Source organism: Zonotrichia albicollis, chromosome 5 (genome assembly GCF_047830755.1).
Source record: "Zonotrichia albicollis isolate bZonAlb1 chromosome 5, bZonAlb1.hap1, whole genome shotgun sequence".
NCBI classification, from domain to species: Eukaryota; Metazoa; Chordata; class Aves; order Passeriformes; family Passerellidae; genus Zonotrichia; species Zonotrichia albicollis.
The window spans coordinates 36,872,016-36,892,736 of record NC_133823.1 but is presented as its reverse complement, the minus strand read 5'-3'; the positions used below and the strand labels follow the sequence as shown (position 1 = coordinate 36,892,736).

Below are 20,721 nucleotides of genomic sequence, written 5' to 3'. Positions count from 1 at the left end.
GAAATAGAACAGTGGAGAAAACCTCCCACCATTTATTCTTCATACAAATAGACACTATTTGTATATGAAGACTGTAAGCACACATGCATCCCTTTAAAGACCTGGCTTTCAAAGTAGATTTCATTTTTATCCCGTTCCTCTAAGAAGAAAATATCATTGAGAGAAGTCAAATAAAATAAAGAGAATAACTGATGCCCCCCAAAATCCAGAGCAGATACAAATTATTGTTGACTCATATTGTAAATTGCCTGTCTGCTACAAGCTTTTAGAGTAATGCAACAAGGAAAAAATGTTTTTCAATCACTGCCATCCATCAACTTGGTAAACAAGTAAAATGTATACTCTGCCATCTGCTAGCTATTAGTCTATGTAATCACAAAATATCATGTAATGTAATCATAAAAAACCACTATTATTACCTACTCTTTCAATTTATAAGCAAATATTTCTATCTGTCAAATGATTTTATGCTAGCATGAGGCTTGAACCTTCTGTGCTGCTTACCATCAATCTAGTCGTCAATCTAAGATAAGTCTGTCTCTTGCTCAGTCCTCTTGCATTTGGGAAATGCTCGGCATGGCACTGCTGTGTTTGATCCCAGAAGAAATCACATGAAGAGAAGGGTCAGTCAATGATCCAGCTGTCAAGGGCCTGTACAGTTTAACAGCAATGGCTATGGGAGTACTCTTGCTCTTGGTCAGACTGGCTTAGATGGTCAGAGAAGTCTTGTTCTTGGTCAGACTGGCTTAGATGCTGCCAAGAAAGAACAGAATTCTCAGTTCTCAGATTATTTCTTTCTGCATCATATTCTAGTTACTCTTGATACTTATCTTTAAACATATTTCCATGAGAAAGAGCACTAGAAAAGTTATGGTTTTCTCAAATTACCTCGTTTAAAGGTAGAAATAGCTGTTCTAAAATGCTTAAGTCAGAGTAATAGTGCTTTTTTCCCAGAGATTTCCAACTAAAACTATCCATTAGAAAGCAAACACATTAGTAAGAAACTCTGCAGCGAGACTAAAAAATCACAGTGAAGGTTTTTTCAGTGATATGTACTACTAAAATATGTTTAAACAATGGAACTTGATCTTGTTCCTAGAAATTTCTCAATAAACTGAGAAGTCTTCACATAAAGAGACATTCACTATTTTTACCAGCTCACCGAACTTGCCAGAGTTATTACACCATCAGACCAATAGCAACAAGAAGTTCAGTTGGCTAGAGCTAAGACACTTATTCCCTATTAACTACTTTTAATTTATGGCAGAAAACCAAATATTTTATGGCCCTACTTAAGCATATTCTTTTTCCCACCAGGTAAATGTCAGAACCAAAGGTAATAGTGTAAGTGACACAGAAGCCATTATTTCAGCTGTACATCACTCCCATTTGTTCCTGAAGGTGATCCTCTGGCCAGCTTGAGGGCTGGACTCTGCTCCTGCAGTGACAGAACCAAGTGGAACAGCATACCAGGGGAATATCTGGGGGGCTGGGGGCCTACCAGGTGTCACAGTAAATTAAAATGGCAACTTTTTAAAGATAGATCCACTGGGCTAAGATTGACTTTGAAACTCTGCATGGATAAGTCTCTCAAGCTACAGAAACATCTTTTCTTTCTTCAGATCAGCTATTTCAGAGCTAATTTCCATACAACCTGTCAGAAACCTTGATTTTCTTTCATGCCTCGGTCAGTAAAATTCTGTCATATTCCACAAACACTACCAGTACACCTTAAAGATACAGTCCAGGATCCCAAATCAATTAACAGGGTAATAACACAGCTGCAGGGACAGGAGAGAGATGATGCTTTTTAAAACACAAGTATGAAGTCTGCACCACTGGAAAGAGCGACCTTCTTTGCATCTTGGGTTGTTGACACCACAAGCATGACATCCCTAACACACACAAAAACCATCGAAAGAGACTAAAATGAATGGTACATTTGAGGCACATGTAGGAACACCTGCAGCAACCAGGTTTTTCTTTCAGGCAATAGCCACTCAATCTGGCACATGGTGCTGCCAATCCAGTATTGGAGCCCTTCAAGTAACAGAGGTCATCCAAACTACTGAAACAAGGAGCAGACTCAACCAGATCTCTCAAACACATCTGGCTCCTGAATCTAAACTTGTCATCCTTTTCCAGGTGTTTGCTAAATATTTCTGCAATTTGTATAGCAGACTGTCCTGCAATGGACAGGAATTAAGAGTCCAAACCCCACATTTAAAAACTACATTATACATGCTGCAAGGTAACCATTAAAAAATTATGGAATAAAATGTGTATAATGGCAAGTGAGATTTTCCATTTAAAGCTAAATATTAATAAAGAATGTTTCTCAGTTTATGTAAGTTTCATGTATTTTGATGCAATCTTTATTACATGTTTGCTACAGAGTCCATGACTCATACCACAGGAAAACAGTAGCAAGATTGTATCTGCCAGCATCACTCTCTCATTTTCTCACTTTCTAAACTTGGTGTGTCTATTGCATTTGATTTTGATATACATTTTGATAAATGTATTATACATAAGATTTATGAAAATTTTAAATTAATGCTGTCATAAAATGTATGCATAAATAACAGAAATAAGATAGTGATTTTAAGGTGGTTTTCAGTCCAGGAGAGGTTTCATTTCTTAGAGGTACCCTCTAAGTCTATTCAACTTGACTATTATTGCCAACCTTTACATCAGTGACTGAAAATTCAAAGGAAGTCTCCAAAAGCAAAGGCATTTTCTTTTTTTTTTTTTCCAGGATGAATTCTGTAATTATGCCGTATAGTATATGACACAAATAAGGAAATTTAGTGAGTCACAGAAATGGAAAACTTCAGTTAATGATTGCACAATATTTTTCAATTAGACACAGAGACAAAAGATAAATAAGTGTGGGGGGGAAAGGCAAGGCAAAAAACAAAAATGCAACAAAAAAACACAAACAAAAAAACGCAACACCCCAATGACAAACCAAAACTTCTGGACTATGCCAATTCAAATTCCCTCTGCAAATTTTAAAACAGGCTCTTTCCCTAAGCAGTGAAGCCACATGGCTCTGTCACCCTTATAATACATATGGAAAAGGGGGGAATGTCCCAAGAGAAGAACACACAATGGATATCTTCAACCACAGAGGCGCTGACCTATGTTAACCATTATCATGTACTGTAAAGTCATAAAACAGTTTGCTGGCATCAATTCTATACTTTTACAGAAATAAGTATTTTTTAATTTGTTACAATACCTCTTATTTAGTCTATCTAGGTATTTGTTTTTAGAATTCATAACTTCTGATTACTTCAGAAATTCTAAGACCAACTCCACAGAATCACACCCAAAAGGCTCAGTTTGTAGCCATTGCTGGTTATTGTAAAAAAGAATGCAGAAAAATGCCTGCTTGGCCATTTTCCTGCTGCATTAATATAGAGGGAAATTTACCTCTGTCAATAGTTGACATGATAAGCTGCCAGCACTCAAACTAAAAATGTTTACTAGGCTAACAAGGCAGTGATTCTCTGAGCAGTGGCAGCAGAGAGGAGCACTGCACTATTGTCTAATGGTACAAACTTGACTTCAACAAAAACGACTGCTACATCTGCCAAACTGGCCAGAGTGAGCTTAGGCAAGACCACCCTGTCCTGCACCATGTCAGGATGGCATGAATAAGAGACACACATGTCAACTATAAAAGCGCTTCTGGGAAGTAAAAAAGAAGTAACCCAAAGGAGTGAATTGCTATTGACTCAGAATTGTATTTTGATCTTGTACTGGGGTACTGGATACTCCAGTGATTGATTTATTGTACTGTTAAGCCCTAAGATATTTTGAAGACAAAGAAATAGAGGTATTTGACTGAAGAGATGGAAGGTGGGATGTGATGTGCAGGGCTGGAGCTATGGAGAAGTCACAGCAGCAAACTGGAGGGCAAGCTCTCAATGCCATGGCTGAAGAGCAGGTGGCAAGGAGATGGGGTAAGGTGAAATAAATGTAGAACTAGAACTCTGCTTTCTCCCTCCCACACTGCCAAGTGAATCTCCACTAAATTTATTACTTTTTACACACAAAAACATAACTTAATTGCCAATTGAGAATGTGTATCTGCAATAAATATCAAAGCACATGTATTTTCTCAGAATGAAAAAGCAGCATAACCAGAACGTAAATTACAGCTATTAATTCCCACCCAAATTTCTGACATTATCCATTATATGCAATTCTATTGTGGATATGAGGTCATGATAAGTAGATTGCTAAAGCAGCCCACTACTTTTAAGTGACAACGCTCTCATTTGAGACATCAGTTAGGGGAGATATTAATCCAACCAGAGTTCAACTTCTTACATTGCAGTCAACATTTTAACTTCCAGAACAAATGGCCAAACAAGATTTTAACCCTATAACAAATGACTATGCAGCATTTTAATGACCAATAACAAACAACTGTGAACACAAGTGTAAGGCATCTTCCCTAGCTTTAGATGACTAAATAAGGAACATGAAGTCTTGGATGCAAGATCAGCACACCTATTCATATTTTCAAGAAACATCATTATAAAACCAAAACTATGCATAAATTGAGGATTTACTTGCATATCCTTTAAGATACAAATAATACTATATTATCAGGAAAAAAGTATTTCTATTCAGCATTTCAGATTCAATTAAGTATTTAGTAAAAGTTAGGTAATAGTGTATTCACTAGGACTATCTAAAGGAAAATCTTTTCATACAGCTAAATCTTTAAATCATCAACTGGTTTTTTTAACAACCCATACTCCACCCTTCTCAGCCTGGACTCTCATAGCTGGTTGGAGTTCTTCACGAACTAGATTTCCTTTTAACACTATGTAGGAACAGATAGATACTCACATACTTGACAAAAAATAAGAATCAATATATGATTAGCAGCACAATTGTTACAAACACACAGGGTCCTGCAGTTATCAGAAGGGTGTATCCAGGGATTCTCAAAAGTCCAAATGCCTGATTGCTACCTAATAGAGTCTTAACCCTTTTCTCTTGACAAGAGATTACCAAAACTCAGGGGCTGTGCTCCCATTTTCTAAGGCAAAGTCCATGCGTGGCAATTTAGTTCAAGCACTTTGAGTTCAAGTGGCTTTTAACAGGATCAGAGACCAACAAATAAAACTAAGTATATCAGGTACATAGCTGTTGTTTGCTTTGTCCCCTGCAATGGTGATCCAGTGACCTACCAGGTTAACCTTAGGTGAGCAGAAGTGTGGTAATATTTCACTACATCACAATCCATTCCAACTTCTAGGTTTATATCACAGAGAAGTCTTAATTTCTACTACTAGTACAAACATGTATTAAAAGGTATTGAAAAAAAAAGAAGTCTTGGAAAAATACACCACAAAGTTTTCTCTAAGAATATATAAAACTAGTAACAGTAATGTTAGAATATTTCTTACAATATTTTAAAAACAGTTTCTCAGTCAATTGGTCAGAACTTGCAGAGCACAGTACATGGATGGGTTTTTCTGACACGTGTTTGGAATGACCAGTGTAATTGAGCAGTTGCAAGTTCCCCTAAGTAAGGGAAGTACACTCAACACATTGGTTTTACTTTAAAAACGCATTCCCAAAGTATGTGCCCGAAGATATATTTTGGAAAAGACATACCAGACAGACTACATAAACACCTTCTCTCCCAACACTTTCATCGTAACTCACACAGACAGCACCTTAGACTTTCGAAGACATTTGCTATGAGGTATCAAGTAAACTAACTTCTTGTTCCTGAAAATACCATTTGCAGCAGTGACAGCTTTAGTTCTTTACACTTCATTAGCACTGCAGTCAAGTCCCTTTCTTCAAAAGATAGTAGTGTTCATACAGAAAGAAAAATAATTTTCAGAGACATGAAAAGTGATATAACTTTTCGGATAACTTTATCTTCAATGACCTATGTTATTTTAGACGCTCCTGATTAGCTAGAGGGTTACATGAGAAAAACCCTACACCTTCCCACTTTTATTTTCCCTTCAAGAACACACATAACAGCAATTTCATGTTTTAACTAGATTATCAACTACTTTCAGACCCTATATTCTATAAATTATATATTCTCTTATGAATAATACAATCCTCAAGCTATGCAGCTTGATGTACACATTACAACAGTTGGTTTCTTTTTTTTTTCTGAAGACAGCTGAAAATAATAGCTCTTTACAGAGACAGGTGCAAAAACCAGAGAGATGCAAGCTCCTCACCTCAGCCAAGAATGCAGACTCGGATTACAAAGAGGAGAAACAAACTGTAAATGTGTGTCAACTGTGTTATAAGGTAACAGAACTCAGCATCTCATGAGTTACAAAACACTCTCCTGCAGCTCCAATATATCAAAACAGATGCCAACAAGTAAAATCCTAACAATGGTTTAAAAGCAATTCACTATTCTTAGAGTGCATCAGTTTAAAATCTCTAGATCAAAAACAAACGGGCTTGGTGTGTTCAATTAATCTGCATCTTACCCAGAAGTAAAAAATGAGACACCCAGGCCTGCATCCCCACAGCTTCGTAATGAGAATGGCTAAGGGCTGGAACTGCCTGCCAAGAGAGGCTGTGAAATCTTCATCCTTGGGGAATTTCTGAGTTTGACTTAACAACACCCTCAGCCACCTGACTCCACTTTGAAGGAAGCCCTGCCTTGAGCAAGGGGCTGAACTAGATGACCTGAAGAATACCCCTACAACTGTAATTATTCCCCAATTCATCATACCACACACTGGAGAACCCTTTAATGAGACACTAACAAGAGCTGATAGAACTACAAAATACACATCCATGACCTGAATTATGAGTTTCCCAAACAAGGAAAAAATAAAGAAAAAATTTATATACTACCCTGAAAAGGTGATTATTGGTCAAAAGTCAGATGGAATATTATTCAGTGAACTAATAGAGATGCACTATTTTCACAGTGTTGCCACGAAAGAACTGCAGGTCCCAGGAGCTCTAGGCTCTGAAGAGGCTTTGGCACAGTCCCTTTCCTGGTCTGCAGTGGCAAACATCCCTATTCTTCCCTTAAATTAGGCATTGCACAGAGATTATTAGGCCTCCTAGTAAGAGCCTGACCTCGTAAAATCCTGTTCACCGTGTGTGCAGTGCTTCACAGGGCTCCAGAACTTGAAGGCATTCTAGATTAATCAGTCAAACCACAAGGAAAAGGAGTGAAAAGGATAGCACTAAACCATAGTGATTCCAGATTAGGGTTTTTATTTCAGATAACGTTAAAACAAATCTATGCACATGCAAACAAAACTGTAAAAGCACACTCATCTCCCTGCCTCAGTTTCCTCAATAGCAAGAACAAACTGCTCAAGCCAAAGCTATTTTGCATATTCAGCCTTCTCTTAACATAGCTTTTTCTTGTCCTAAGGGACTTCCTCAGCTCCCCTGAGGCTGTATTGAACAAACTTCTCCTTTCTCCAGGTATTTCCCAGTGCTCTGGGAAATACTGCTCCCATTAGAATTCTTAGTTCACTTTGTATGATGACATGTAGATCAGACTCACAAATGTCTTCTAAACCTCTTAAAAGATGATTAACTACCTCTGAGTTAAAATGTGAAAAATCAGTTTAGCCAGCAGCTATCCCTTTGTAAAAGATGCTCCTTTTAATAATAATTTTTAAAAAGGAAAACATTGACATCATTATTAGGCCTATGCCAGGTAAAAGTTTTGCACCCCATCATTTGTGGATTTTATTTCCTGTGGTGTTTTCAGCCCAACATTTATCCATTTTCCACAGCCTCACAGCAAACAGCATCAATATGCAGAAGACATGAGATTACCTGACGCGTCACAGCATCTTGTCAGCCACACTGATGAGACTTACAACCATCAGAGTCTAATGAAGTTTATGAAATTTGTAACAATTTAAATCAAAGTTCCCACTACTTCTGTCCATCCCCTTTGCCATGTCCATAGAACTGCTCTTTTGCATTGGCATTTTAATAATTGCAAGGTGCACAGTTTCAGAAAGAAGTAAAAATACTCCAGGAAGTTAGAGGAGCTTAAGGTAAATATTTGCTCTGCACAGCATTCTGAACCAGCCTTGATTTGTTTTACATAAGCACAGGCAAGGACACAAAAAAACAGTAAAACAGTGCACCCCTGCCTTACTTTTGCTTAGACAACAACAGAACACCAACCTCACAAATGTGAGTCATGGTTTAAAAAAGACAAATACACCTTTTTTATTTTTCCAAAAGTAGAAGTACTCGGTGCATCTATATCAGCATTTCCTCCCTGAAACAGAAAATCATTGAATATACTGTGCCTCCCTGAGTTTTAGTTTTTCTGTAAGTATTTATTGAACTTCTAAATGACAATTTTTTGGCTGAATTTCAAGCCAGCTGTTTTTTTCAAGTTGAACTGGATGTTTTTTAATGGATGTTTTTTTCCTGGCCTCCAACTACGAGTAGATGGAAGCCAGGAAAAAAAACCCAAACAAATTTATTTTATCCATTACAGAGCCAATCAGAATGAATGCCTATAGTCTATGACACAAGAGAATTTTTCTTGAAATCTCTAAGCTTCTTCTGCAGCTTATTTTTTAATCTTTTCAAACAGATTTTTTTAAAAGAAACTCTAACAGGTTAATGTCAATCCCATTATTTGAAATAGTCTTTACACAACTTAAGAATGTTGCCATTCAGTGTTGCCCAGGAATCCAATTAGACTCCAAATCAGAGTATCCAAATTACAAAAGTACCACAAAACCTACTGTGCTGCTGCTAACAGCATGCTAGATGATCATGTTTGTTATGCATTTTAGGAAAAGTTAATTCTCACATACTTTCTATTGTACTGTAGTCTGATTCCACCTCCCCTGCCCACAACTTAGCTTGCACAGATATTCTCCTTTACAACAGTACAACTGTGAAGTCCCAATTAGACTGAATAAATCTGCATGTGATATTTTAGCCCATTCATAATATTGAAATAATTCTTTGAAGTACTGTGCAGCACCATATGGTATTTTATCCAGTTTCATCATTTGTACAGAATAGCTTGCAGTGATTTGTTACACAATATTCTGAAATACACTGCAGCTGTAGTCTGCAGGAATATAAGCTTTCTCCTTTTTGCATGTCTTATTAGGATCTCAGGAATGCTTTAAAAACCTTAGCAGAAGATCCACTTACAAGGGTAACACGTTCCTGAAAAATCAGCTTCTATCCAAGAGGGAAAGAGATGGAAAACAAACAGTTAAAAATGAAGGTGTACAAAATTAATTTTATGGTTTCTCTTTAGATACCTATAGCTCTTGAAATAATAGAAATCATGGAATTAAGGAGATGGGTATCACCTAGAGATATTAGTATGCTTGGGACTATGTGCAAACTTAATTTCATTAAAAGCATTGTCTGTTACGCTTCCCACCACCAGCACTTTCTTCATTAAGAAGAGCAGGGAATGACTTGAATTAGCTTTAGCATTCCATGCACATTGGATGTATGTGTTCAACTGCCTTGATTTTTTAAAAAAAGATGAGCCTAGCAGAACCTCAGTGTGATACATTAACAAGAATGGATTCATTAACAATCTTCATTTGAAAAGTACTTTTTATGTACTCACACAACAAAAGGATTTTTTTCTGCTCCAGCCCATTCACTCATCCTTTCTATTGCTGCCTTTGAAATTCCTTTCAGGAGTCCTCTGGCATGGAAATTTCTATACTGCTGTTACCAGGCATCCCTGCATGCTGTTGCACGCCACCTCCAAAATGCTATGCACCCTTTTCCTTAAATACAAACTGAAAGTGCTTGGCACCATGGAAAAAAAAGCCTGAACACACCTTTTTTAGACTTCAGTTATTCTTTTCACCCGTCTGCACTGTCAGGCTCTACAGGCAGTGTGATTTGCAAGCCATGAGGACACTGTGGTTTTGCAGCAGACAGGGGTGGGCAGGCTGGCAGCTGCAGGTAAAGCAGCACCACTGCCCGACCTCTACAGATCTCCCCTGCACTTGATGACAATTATTCACAGTAGCAAGGCAGGGCAGATGCACCAAAGCAAAGCTACCACAGTCCCCAGCCCAACATATTCATTCACAGGGTTAGAAACTTCCCAAAACATCACTGAATGAAAATCATTCCTTAATGGCAATGCAGTCAGTCAGACCCTATACTACATGTTGTAATTATTAAATCTCTCTGTAACCATAGGTAAGAATTATTTTGGATAATTTTAATAATATTTCAAATGAAACACAAAGATGAAAATTTTTAAAAAACTAAATACCAGTGAATATATATACGTAGAATATAGTTTACAGAGAAGACATCAAAGCACTGCCTGTGCAAATTGCAGATAACAGCCTTATAAACAAACTGGCAAGGATGGTGGGAAAATACCATTTAAAGGCAACACGAGGTCCTAGAATATTAGCTGTAAATACATACAATAAGTAGAAAAAAATGTTTATCAACCTCACCAACAAAATCTGAGATAATGCAGGAAGGACAAGAGTATTGTTTCAGGTATTTTTATGATTTTGTTCAAACTGTCCAACATTCCATAAATTAATCCAAAGCACACATTCCCTCTTTATTTACAGGTGCATTATGAAGTGCTTATTCTAACAGCAACCTAACTGTGCACATGGCAATGCATGTAAGCATGGTTACAATTTTCATTCCTATGAGTCCTTTGTGGTTACTCACCAAGCAATGAATTTTATTACTATAGTGATAAAGCTCATGTATGAATCTTACAAAAGATGAATGACCTCATTTTTCCTCAAAGGGGAGTTCCACTGCTACAAGAGCGACGGCTGGCAAAATAATTATGCCATCAAAAGACTAAACTGATTCAGCTGGAACTCAAGCTCTGTCAGTAATGCGGCTCACGAATATTACTGAAAACACTTATGATCCTGGCAAAAATGGCACTATGACAGTAGTGAAGACTATGACAGTTTTTCAGATAGGTAATATTCCAGAGAATGCTGGGTAAAGTTAGAAAAAGAAATAGTGAGAGAGATTACTCACCTGAGCCAAAGTGAAATTTGAAATTTATGTAAAAGGATGCATTCATATACTGGCATTAAAAATTGTTAAATCTCTAAAATCCTGCCCCTGGGGAGGTATCCAGCAAGCATTATAAACAGGAGCAATACTTGTTTTCAATGGCTTGCACATTTAAGCCTTGAAATGTAAAAGTTAAAGCTTGCAAAAAAATATCATGCATTAGTTCTTTTATGATAGAGTTTATTATAATGGCAAATTCTACCATGCACAATGGTTTTGTGCACTTGGAACAGTATTTCCAAGGAATACTCATGTATGGCATCTGAACACTCTCAAATTAAAGAATGCTTACAATAGTGTCACAAACATACGAGAAACCTACTGGGCAGCTGCTTACAATGAAATATAAATTATCCCCCCCCAATTTACAAAAAGATGCACTTATAAGTGAAAACACCACATACAACTGGGCAGAATGCTAAAAAGCTATTTTACAGGTATTAATAAAAGCAATATTCAGCTTTTTAGCATTAAAGAATAACAACACCATACCCTCCCTTAAGGTGATTGTTTCTATTGTTGATAGATCAGTAACTGAGATTTTAAAACTTAACCTCTGACTAAAAGATATCAAGTCTTTTTAGGTCATGGGGTCCTACATGAGGTCTCTCAGAAGAAAGCATAAAAGTCCTAAAACAACAAGCACACACACAGGTTTCTCTTAATTTGCCCTGTTGGATTCCCGTAATAAGGGCTTAATAGCTCCAACCCCAGAGCAACTCTGCAGTCATCAACAAGACCATTTACCACATGATTTAGCAAACGTGTTTCCAAGATTTTCATTTACACGTGCTACACAGAATTGAAATTAATGTAGGGCAATTTATGAGTAATATTATTCTGGGATTCACAGTTCTTTGCATAGTCGATCCAAGAAAGAATTTCAATTTCCCAGAGGCCTACACAAGTCACACAGTACCATCCTCTTCCTCTCCACTGTGCTATGGGAAACCATTGTGCCCTTTCCTTTTCCAGATCAGGACTTGGGTTTGAAGAAAGACAGTGAAAAAAGTAATAAAATGCAGTCCCATTCACATAAACCCATGGTGAAATTCACACTGTTTGCAACACCCAAACAAAATACGCAGCCACCTTTCAGAAAATGCGTTCTCCTTACCCCAGATTACTGTGTCTGTCTGGGAACTGGAGCACCATGCAGCCATGTGAGCAACAGCCCAGCTAATTGTCAGCTCTGCCTTCCTCTGCAGCACCAGCAGCTGAGCCCTCCAAACAGCAGGAAGCAACAATGTCAGGCAGTGTGCTGTCTGAAATCAGGGACACCCAGAAGATTGCAGAGACCATTTAAACTGATGGATCAACGCTGCTCCTGGCTCTCCCACTCACTCTACCTTTTCCACAAACTTGTACAAGGGGAATGTGAGGCCATCATGCACACTGAGAGGTGAGGGCAGGAACGCATTTTAATGGCCTCTCTTCCCTGCCATCTTCTCCACACTTAACAATCCATACAAATAAAGTCTATCCACATAGAGTCCTCCAACAGAGGACACACAACTCTAGCTCAAGTCTTTGCAGTACTGATTACCTTACAGATCTTGCAACACAAACTTCAGCTCAGCCTTGGGGTTGCTTACATTGTTTTTTACCCCTCTCCCTCAGCTCTAAAGCAATGGAATCTACTCAAACCTTACATATTTTTCTTTAGTGAAATGACAGTCATGGTCAGTGCATGCTCACCACCCTGGTTTTATTTAGTTTAGTCCTCCAGCCCACCAGCAGTAATTGAAATACACTCAATTAAATGTGTCCACACAGAATGATGGTCTAGCACTTCAAATAAGTGTCTTCTGAAGAGAGAAGTCTTCCCTCTTAACAGACGGTCAATTGATTTTGTGAAAATTATTTCATTCTGACTATATTCTAAATGATCCACAACTAAGTACAAAAAAACCTTACAGTCTTTTCCATGATCTCATAAAAACAAACAAATAAAAAAAAGATTCAGTGGAGTTTGAGGTCACCATACAAGACCTAACTTGACACAACCTTCCATGTAGGCAATGAATCACTGATAGTTACCTTTGCAAGCAGAGTTCTCCAAGCAGTGCCAAATTCAACTGGCACCACTTCTGCTGGAAAGTAGCTGTTTATTTCACATGAGGAGTCATCAGAAATCTTTAAAAGCCCACACTGTCCAAAAGGACACAAAATGGAAGGAAGTTAAACTGGTGGTGTCTCCCTATGCTCCCAGAAAACCCGCACAGATCTTCAACCCTAATTTGTATTTGAGATATACTCTTATCATCACCTTGACATGCGTGCTTCTAGAAACAGAAGAAACTAATTTGTCTTAGGTAATTTTTAGTCTTTTGGTACATCACCTTCCAGAGCCTTTCAAAGACCTCTCATTACAGCACTGAAATATTCGTGACTAGATGGACAAAAGAAAACCATCAACAGAAACCAGACGTTAAAAAATGGGGAAAAAAAAGTGAGCAAACAGGAGAAGCAGGACATACGAAGCAACAGCTTAACATCAATTAATTTGTTTCCAGAGAAATAATAGAAATAAATAGTGCAAGATGGATAAACGACTGAGCTGCCATCTGCTTCTGTACTCAGCAGCACTTTGGAAACACAGCTACTACAGTGAAGTGTTCTGCAAATACTGCAGCAAAGAGGGCAGTATGTGAACTGAGGGGAGTGAGGCAACAAAGCAACACTGATATCCGCTCATCTGTAGGAGTTTCTTACATGTGTCACCTTTCTAACCACAAAGCAGAGAATCCCTTCAGGTAACGTAAGCCCCACGTGTGTTCCGGATCTGCACTCGCCAGCTTGATGCTCCTACACCTGCTGAATTGCAGAACACAGAATATTTATTTTGTCCAGAAACATTCCTAGTACCTCAGAGTAACACAGCCCTGCACAGAGAGGAATCTACAATTTTAGTTTCAATTTCCTTAAAATACAACTAATCTGATCACAAGCAGACAAATACAACAGAATAATTGTACAGAAGAGTACAGAAGTGTAAATATTAGCTTCTCAGTTTTTTGGAAAAGTCTTTTTCAGCTACTTTTGTGACAGATTATTAGCTAATTTACTACATGTGCTAGCAATCAGTATTACTATATGTACATATAAAGCTATTTAAAAATATATCAAAATTTATAACTATCTAACTATACTAACCATCCAGAGATGTAATTTCAAAAATTTATTTCTGCAGGTACAAATTCCACTCAACTGGCCACTGTCTTAGTGACTCATAGATAAGAAAACTACCAATATTATCTTCACCCATCAGGTTCTCACAAATGGCAACTGCCTGAAGAGCAACTTTTTTAACTTCAAGCATGTCACAATTATGCACATTGGCTCATATTTCTTGACTGTTTCTGCTTTCTGTCCCCAAGGTATGAGACCAAGAAATCCTAACACCTCAGAAGCTACAAAATACTGCTGAATTAGCAGCACTACAGAGTAACAGAGATGCATAAGTGCACACATGCAGGAAAATAACTAAATTCAAAATAAATTTCAAAATCCTCTTTAAAAAATTGTAAAAATTCATCCAGAGGCATACCATGTTAAAAAAAAAAAAAAGGAGAAAGTGAAAAGCGGAAAAGAGCTAGGAGAGAATGCTAGCACATACAAGTACAGGCAGCAGGAATACAGCAGAAGACACTTGATTTCTTTTGCATGTTCTAAGTGCTCATATGCATCACATTCTCCACATCTCTCATGCAGAGCTCCTTTTTCTCACACCGCTTCTCAGGTTCTAGTGAAATAACTCTCCTATTCTGTTTTTGTTTTCACACCAAATACATGAATACTGGACTTCTAGACAAACATGCAGATGACTTTTATAATTTACATCAACTTAATGATCTACTTTATCTCAGGTTTAGACAACTGTGAGAATTACCATTTCTAAATAGTGTGTATTCACGCTCTGTCAGGAAGCAGCACCAGACTCTCCCATGATTTTTTCTAACTATAAAGAAGAATCCCGTTAAAATGTCTGGCTCAGAAACAATGGCAGAATTTCTAGACAGGAAAAACAATTTATTTTTTTATCAAAAAATTCTAATACAAGTATTAACTTTCAAATTAAGTTATTCTTCCCTGTTCTGAAAAGAATTTCAAAAAAAGAAGCATCTCAGACAGTTCAGTTGATGATTAAGGCATTTACAATGTGTACAACTGCTGAAAGCAAAATCAGCAAGACAACAAATCCATCCAAACAATCTGGTGACATAATACTAAATTGCTACTCAAAAAACTCAACACACCATTTGCGATCTTAGAACCTTTCTGTTTAATTGCAATTAACACTACATGAATAGAGCTCTCTTGGGCTGTGCCACCCAAGCTTCTAGAATTATTCTGAAATTATCCTTTTATCCAGTTTTCATGGTAAAGCTTCTTTGAATTAAGCAAGTACAGTAACAAAAAGATTAAGGAATTCTGGCTTCAAGAAATGGTATGAGAAAGCATTAGTCATTACAGAAATAAGTATTTCTCAGGGTATGCCAGCCTTGAAAAAGCTAAATGCTGGAAGGTCAGCTTTAGGTCAATGTACACCTCATTCTCTACCCTGCAACACAGGAAAACAAAGCTCCCAGGCTCTTCTTGAGAGACAGCTAGGGCTATCAAAGAGACATCTGCAGATCTCTTAACAGAGACACTGATCTAAATCAAACACTCCTGGATGCAAATAGAGCATTAAAGTCAGATGACTTATGGAGAAGTTCTAAATTTATCATGGAAAGATAGCAGCAGCTTAATTAAGGCTGTTATCAGCTTCCACTATGAATATTTGCTATCAGCTTTCCATTTCTCGCCTCAGACATCTGACTTGATTTAGCAACTAATACACATTAGACAGAGTTCAGTACTTGTGGAAAGGTTATGTACAAATACACATTTGTCAGATTCCAATTTTCATATCTTTTACCATGAATTACTAATTTCTTCAAGTAGATTTGCACAAAAAAAATTATTTTAATTAAAGCACCTGCTTTTGATAGTTTAACTGGCGATGCCAGTGGCCTGAAAAGGAACATTTAGTTCACAAAGGCATTCACGGATAGCTACAGAAGTTTGTTTTATTAATTTAACTCCAAAGATTTTCAATAAGCAGAACAAAGCATTGAATTTGTGAATACCTCACAATTTTACAAGATTACAAGAGGTCACGAAAATTACTACCGAGTCTCTCTGCACTGAGAGTTCCGTAAGCTGCTCCTTTGTTCTGCAGATAACTGAGCTCTGTGTGTGAGCAGTATTCTACCTTGAACACTGGCAGTGCACACATAATTGCTAACCTGCTTCCTTTAGTTAAGGCTGCTTTTATCCTTGAAGTCTGTCTTTTCTCCACCTTTTCTGCTTTATCATCCTTGCCAAGAAATCCAGATGTTTACAAAACCAGATTACAATTCAGTAAAAATGTGCACAATTTTTAAGTGTTCACAAAGCCTGACTTAAAAAAAATAAAAATAAGGCAGCATGAAAATGACTGAGATTTTTCCTCTTCTACAGCATTTTTGCACCCACTTTGTGCAACACATGAACTTAGCCCCTGAAGAGCCAGTAGGCTGCACAAGGCGACAAAAAAAAGCAAAGTACTAAAACACAGTTACAAAATTATCATCACTTGGAAAGCAGACATGATGTCCCAAGGTGACACTGAAAGGAAAAAGTCAATGGTGGATGTGGCCTGTTCTATCATAGCCCTGCTGTCAGCAGATTCTCTCTAGGAGCAAAGAAACGAAGGTGATGTATTGTTGCAAACCATGTTCCTTACAAAAAGCAAGCCCCAATCCTTCAAGGTGATCTATGAAGCCAGAGACACAGGTTCTTCTTGCAGTGAAAAATTAACATGCATGAGATCACACTGCAGTCACACGTTTCTTGTAATGTTATTTGCTGATTATCCTTTAACAATTTTAAACCTTCCAAAAGAATATGGGTGTTCATCATTAGCCTTATCATTATCACTTGTTTTTGCAGTGCAGCAGTTAAAAATAGACAAAACAAGCATGAAAGAAACCATGGGAGGAAATAAGAAGAGCTTTTAGAACAAAACCAAACCAAAGTACTTTTCACAAAGCAGCTAAAGCTACCAAATGAAGATTGAATACTTGCTCATCACATCATTTACAGACCTCTAAAGGAAAAAATTTGCCACTGTCAAACAACACTAAGCAGTCGATGGTAACATCTATAGTTAGGCTAACTCTTTTAATGATAAAAGATTGTGGCTCTTTTTTTTTTTGGTCCCTGAAATAATCTAACAAATTCATTTTCTGGAGAAGGTTTTTATTACTCAATAGGGAGAAAGTAGTAACGTGCCTTTGCCAAGTGAAATTATCACCATATTGGTCAAAGTCAGAAACTTCCCAAAACATTCCTCTTCTGTCATCTGCCACACCAGAAAAATCAGTGAACTAATGACAATAATGGCTTAATGTGGTCTTGCCTACACAAGGCAAGTCCCACACTGATTTCAAGGGAAATAACAGGGGCGTACAGGAAACCTTGAGAGACAATAAATTTCTGAAAGCCAGTAACAGGTTCCTGCTATTCTTAGTAATTTTCACAACATCTGGCTCATGATACCTATAAATCACCTTTAAGTGAAAAGCCTCACAAACCAGCCTAAACCTCAGACCCAGAAGACCCTAGACTATGGAATAACAGCCTCCTCCTGGTTAGTGCCTTATATATTCAGCCCTACATTGAAAATATTCTTTAAAGCTCCACTGTGATGCCTCATTGTAATTACAGCTGTACAAAACAGAACCCATTTACACCCCGTGCTCCCAGACCACCCGTGTCAGAAACAAAGGCCCGGGGCTCCACGCATGCACAGCAACACAGCAAGACAAGCACTGCAGGCCGCAGCCTGCCCAGGGACAGAATGGCCACAGGTTCCTACACAGTCCTGTCGCCTTCAGCACAAGTGCTGTCGTGCAGCTCCATTTATATGCACACAAATTTTTTATTTTAAAAAGTAAAAAGAAATTAAATATATTCTTAGGTACATCAAACTTCTACCACAGTTCCCCACTCAGTCTGGCAAAACTCCATGAGAGGTTTTACTCTGCATTGCTTTTTGCAGCCAAATGAGGATGGATTCAAACTGCTTTGCTATGTCCTGATCTCACTCTGTTTTGAGAGTTAAACTGGAGATGCCATAAACCGGTACCTGGAAGTTACAGAATTAGAATTTTTACCTCTCTGCCTGAAGTCATGTATTTTTTTCCCTGCTTTTTTTTCAAGTTTTTGGTAAGTCAGAATACATTTGAAGACTCACAATATATTGCTGGATTATTTAAGAAATTTTATAAGGATACAAATAAAAGCTAACCTTTTGAGCGTGAATGATCTGGAAAAAAAATCTCTTCAATGCTTAAAAATCTCTTCACAATCTTTGGGTTATCCATGCAAGCAAGGAAAAACAAAGGAACTAACATTTTATGGAACATTTCAGTTAAGGCCAAAACCATGTATTTCTTCATTTTTGTACTCTCACACCTTTTGTTACATTCTCAGCAAATACAGCAGATCTCAGCAAGATATTTAACAAGGCTAAAAGACAACCTGATTGAAGTTTTGAGAACAAAAGCAAGCTGAAAACACATTTCACTTTGTATTAAAAACATTCAGTTCTTCATTGTCTTATGTGATTCATTTAAAATTAAAAAAATAAAGATACACAAAATTTTCACTATGTATTTACAATTTTTTTTTAAATTAAAAACAGCTGATTTAATTTTCATCTGTTTAATGAACCCCATCAGTTATTCATACATCCTTTATCATTCAGTTCGGCTACCAATCAAAGCTATGCTTGAGAACAAGGACAAAAAGCAAGCAGGATCAGGAGTACAGTTAGATTTCCTTACACTAACAACTATCATAAATTATTTACTGAACTTCAAAGCTTTGAAACTGGTGATGAATATGGTAGGAAAAATAAGATGTGTTTGTTTCCTATCAATTATTAATTACATATGTTTTACAGTATAACATGAAGAAAATAATAAAAATGTATTGTGCTCATTTCACTAAAATTTACTGCTCCATTTCACTAAAATTTACTAAATTTACTATATCCATTCAGAGATTATGCATTAATTATTTGGTAACTTTGTCATAATAAGACATGCAAAAAACCTGACAAGTTAAAAAAAAAAAAGGATTAAATCCATATTTTGCAGCAAGAAACATACATATGTATACGCAAAACGTTACTCAGGACTAGGGAAAATGAAGTTCTGAATCAAAACAAGCTACTTATATAAGCCACCCCGAGTAATAAAACATTTAGAACCAGGAATACAAATGATAGCTGAACTAAATTCAGTTGCAAACCAGACAGATCAAAGAATTAACATGTCAGTCCCTCCACACAAAGCAGGAACCAAACCAGCCATAAAGGTCCAAATTTTCTAGTGATTGGAAGTAAATCTGGGATGCCCAACTGTATGGCTGTCTGGCAGATAGCTGCTGGTTTCAATGTGCCTTAGGTCAGACGTGGCAAACTTCACACTTCTAACCAGTGCTGTTGGTAATAGATTGGATGAAACACGTTTACAAAAGAATCAATAAATGTAAAGACTGGAAAGAATTAGAGAGGCTTGAAGGCTTGTACCTATTGTCTGGGGGAATTAGATGTCAGTTTGAGCACTATAACTCCAACAAAGGTTTCCTAGTTTTAATTTACTAGAACACATAATGGGCTATGTAGAAGCTGGGAAACACTCATCTGTCTGAATATATTACTTAACAAACAGTTTAATTAATGCTACAAACATTATTATAGTCTGGCATACTCCTCTTCTGCTCATTCACTCCCACTTTGCAATCTTATCGTCAAAGGGCATTTCTTTGTGAGGTGTTCCACCAACTCTCAGAAGCAAGAAACAATGCAACATGCTGAAAACATGGATCTAAATTAATTGCAATACACAGGAATGCTAAAAGCTATATAAATAACCAGAGATACACAGCCTTCTAGTGTGTCTCACACAGCATATATGTTTGCATAACTTAAGCACTTCTACAGGTTAGCTATACTGTATCCTAAATACATATCTTAATAAAATTTTCCATTTTTAAACTATTGTATAAAACAAATGTATAAAATAAGACAAGTAAATAACTGTTGGCTACCGTGAAAAGAAAAAGAAAACAAAAAAAAACCTAAAACACCACCACCAGGATTTTCTAAAAATTTCAAGAAGACTGGCTGATGTCAGAAAATATAGCTCAAGTCTGGTTCACAAAATATCTTTCCTGAGGTTGTTCAATTCTTCAACTAGTTCTTATGAAACATAAGATCCATACACTTTTCTAATTTAATATTTCACAATTACCGGATTTTTATATGTCAGCTTGACACGACTAGTTCAAATGTGCAACCTAAATAAAAAGACACAACTTTTGTATTCCAATAAAATAAATAAGACATAAGGTATAGTTTAACACCATGCTGAACTTCAGGGGTTATTACCTTTGATATTCACAATTAATTGTCTCACATTATCTGATATATAAGGTAGAAAATCAGGAAACAAAGATGAACAAACCATCCATAAGCTTCTCCAAATAAACCATATGGTCTAGTGTTCCAACAGACAAAATGAAATTTTAAACACAATAGGATTGTTTAATGCCATATTCCACTGG

General features: G+C 37.0%; 1 protein-coding gene across 34 annotated transcripts in view; it reads right to left on the bottom strand.

Annotated features, from left to right (window-relative positions):
• TENM3 (teneurin transmembrane protein 3) overlaps positions 1-20,721 on the bottom strand; it is a 1,287,129-nt gene that overhangs the window by 349,364 nt on the left and 917,044 nt on the right. For 30 of the 34 annotated variants that reach the window (XM_074541312.1, XM_074541314.1, XM_074541319.1 and 27 more), the window contains one exon: positions 505-753. The exons of the other annotated variants lie outside the window; for them this stretch is intronic. The gene's annotated coding sequence lies outside the window, so the exon portion shown is untranslated. The remainder of the gene's footprint in view (positions 1-504; positions 754-20,721) is intronic. 34 annotated transcript variants of the gene reach the window in all.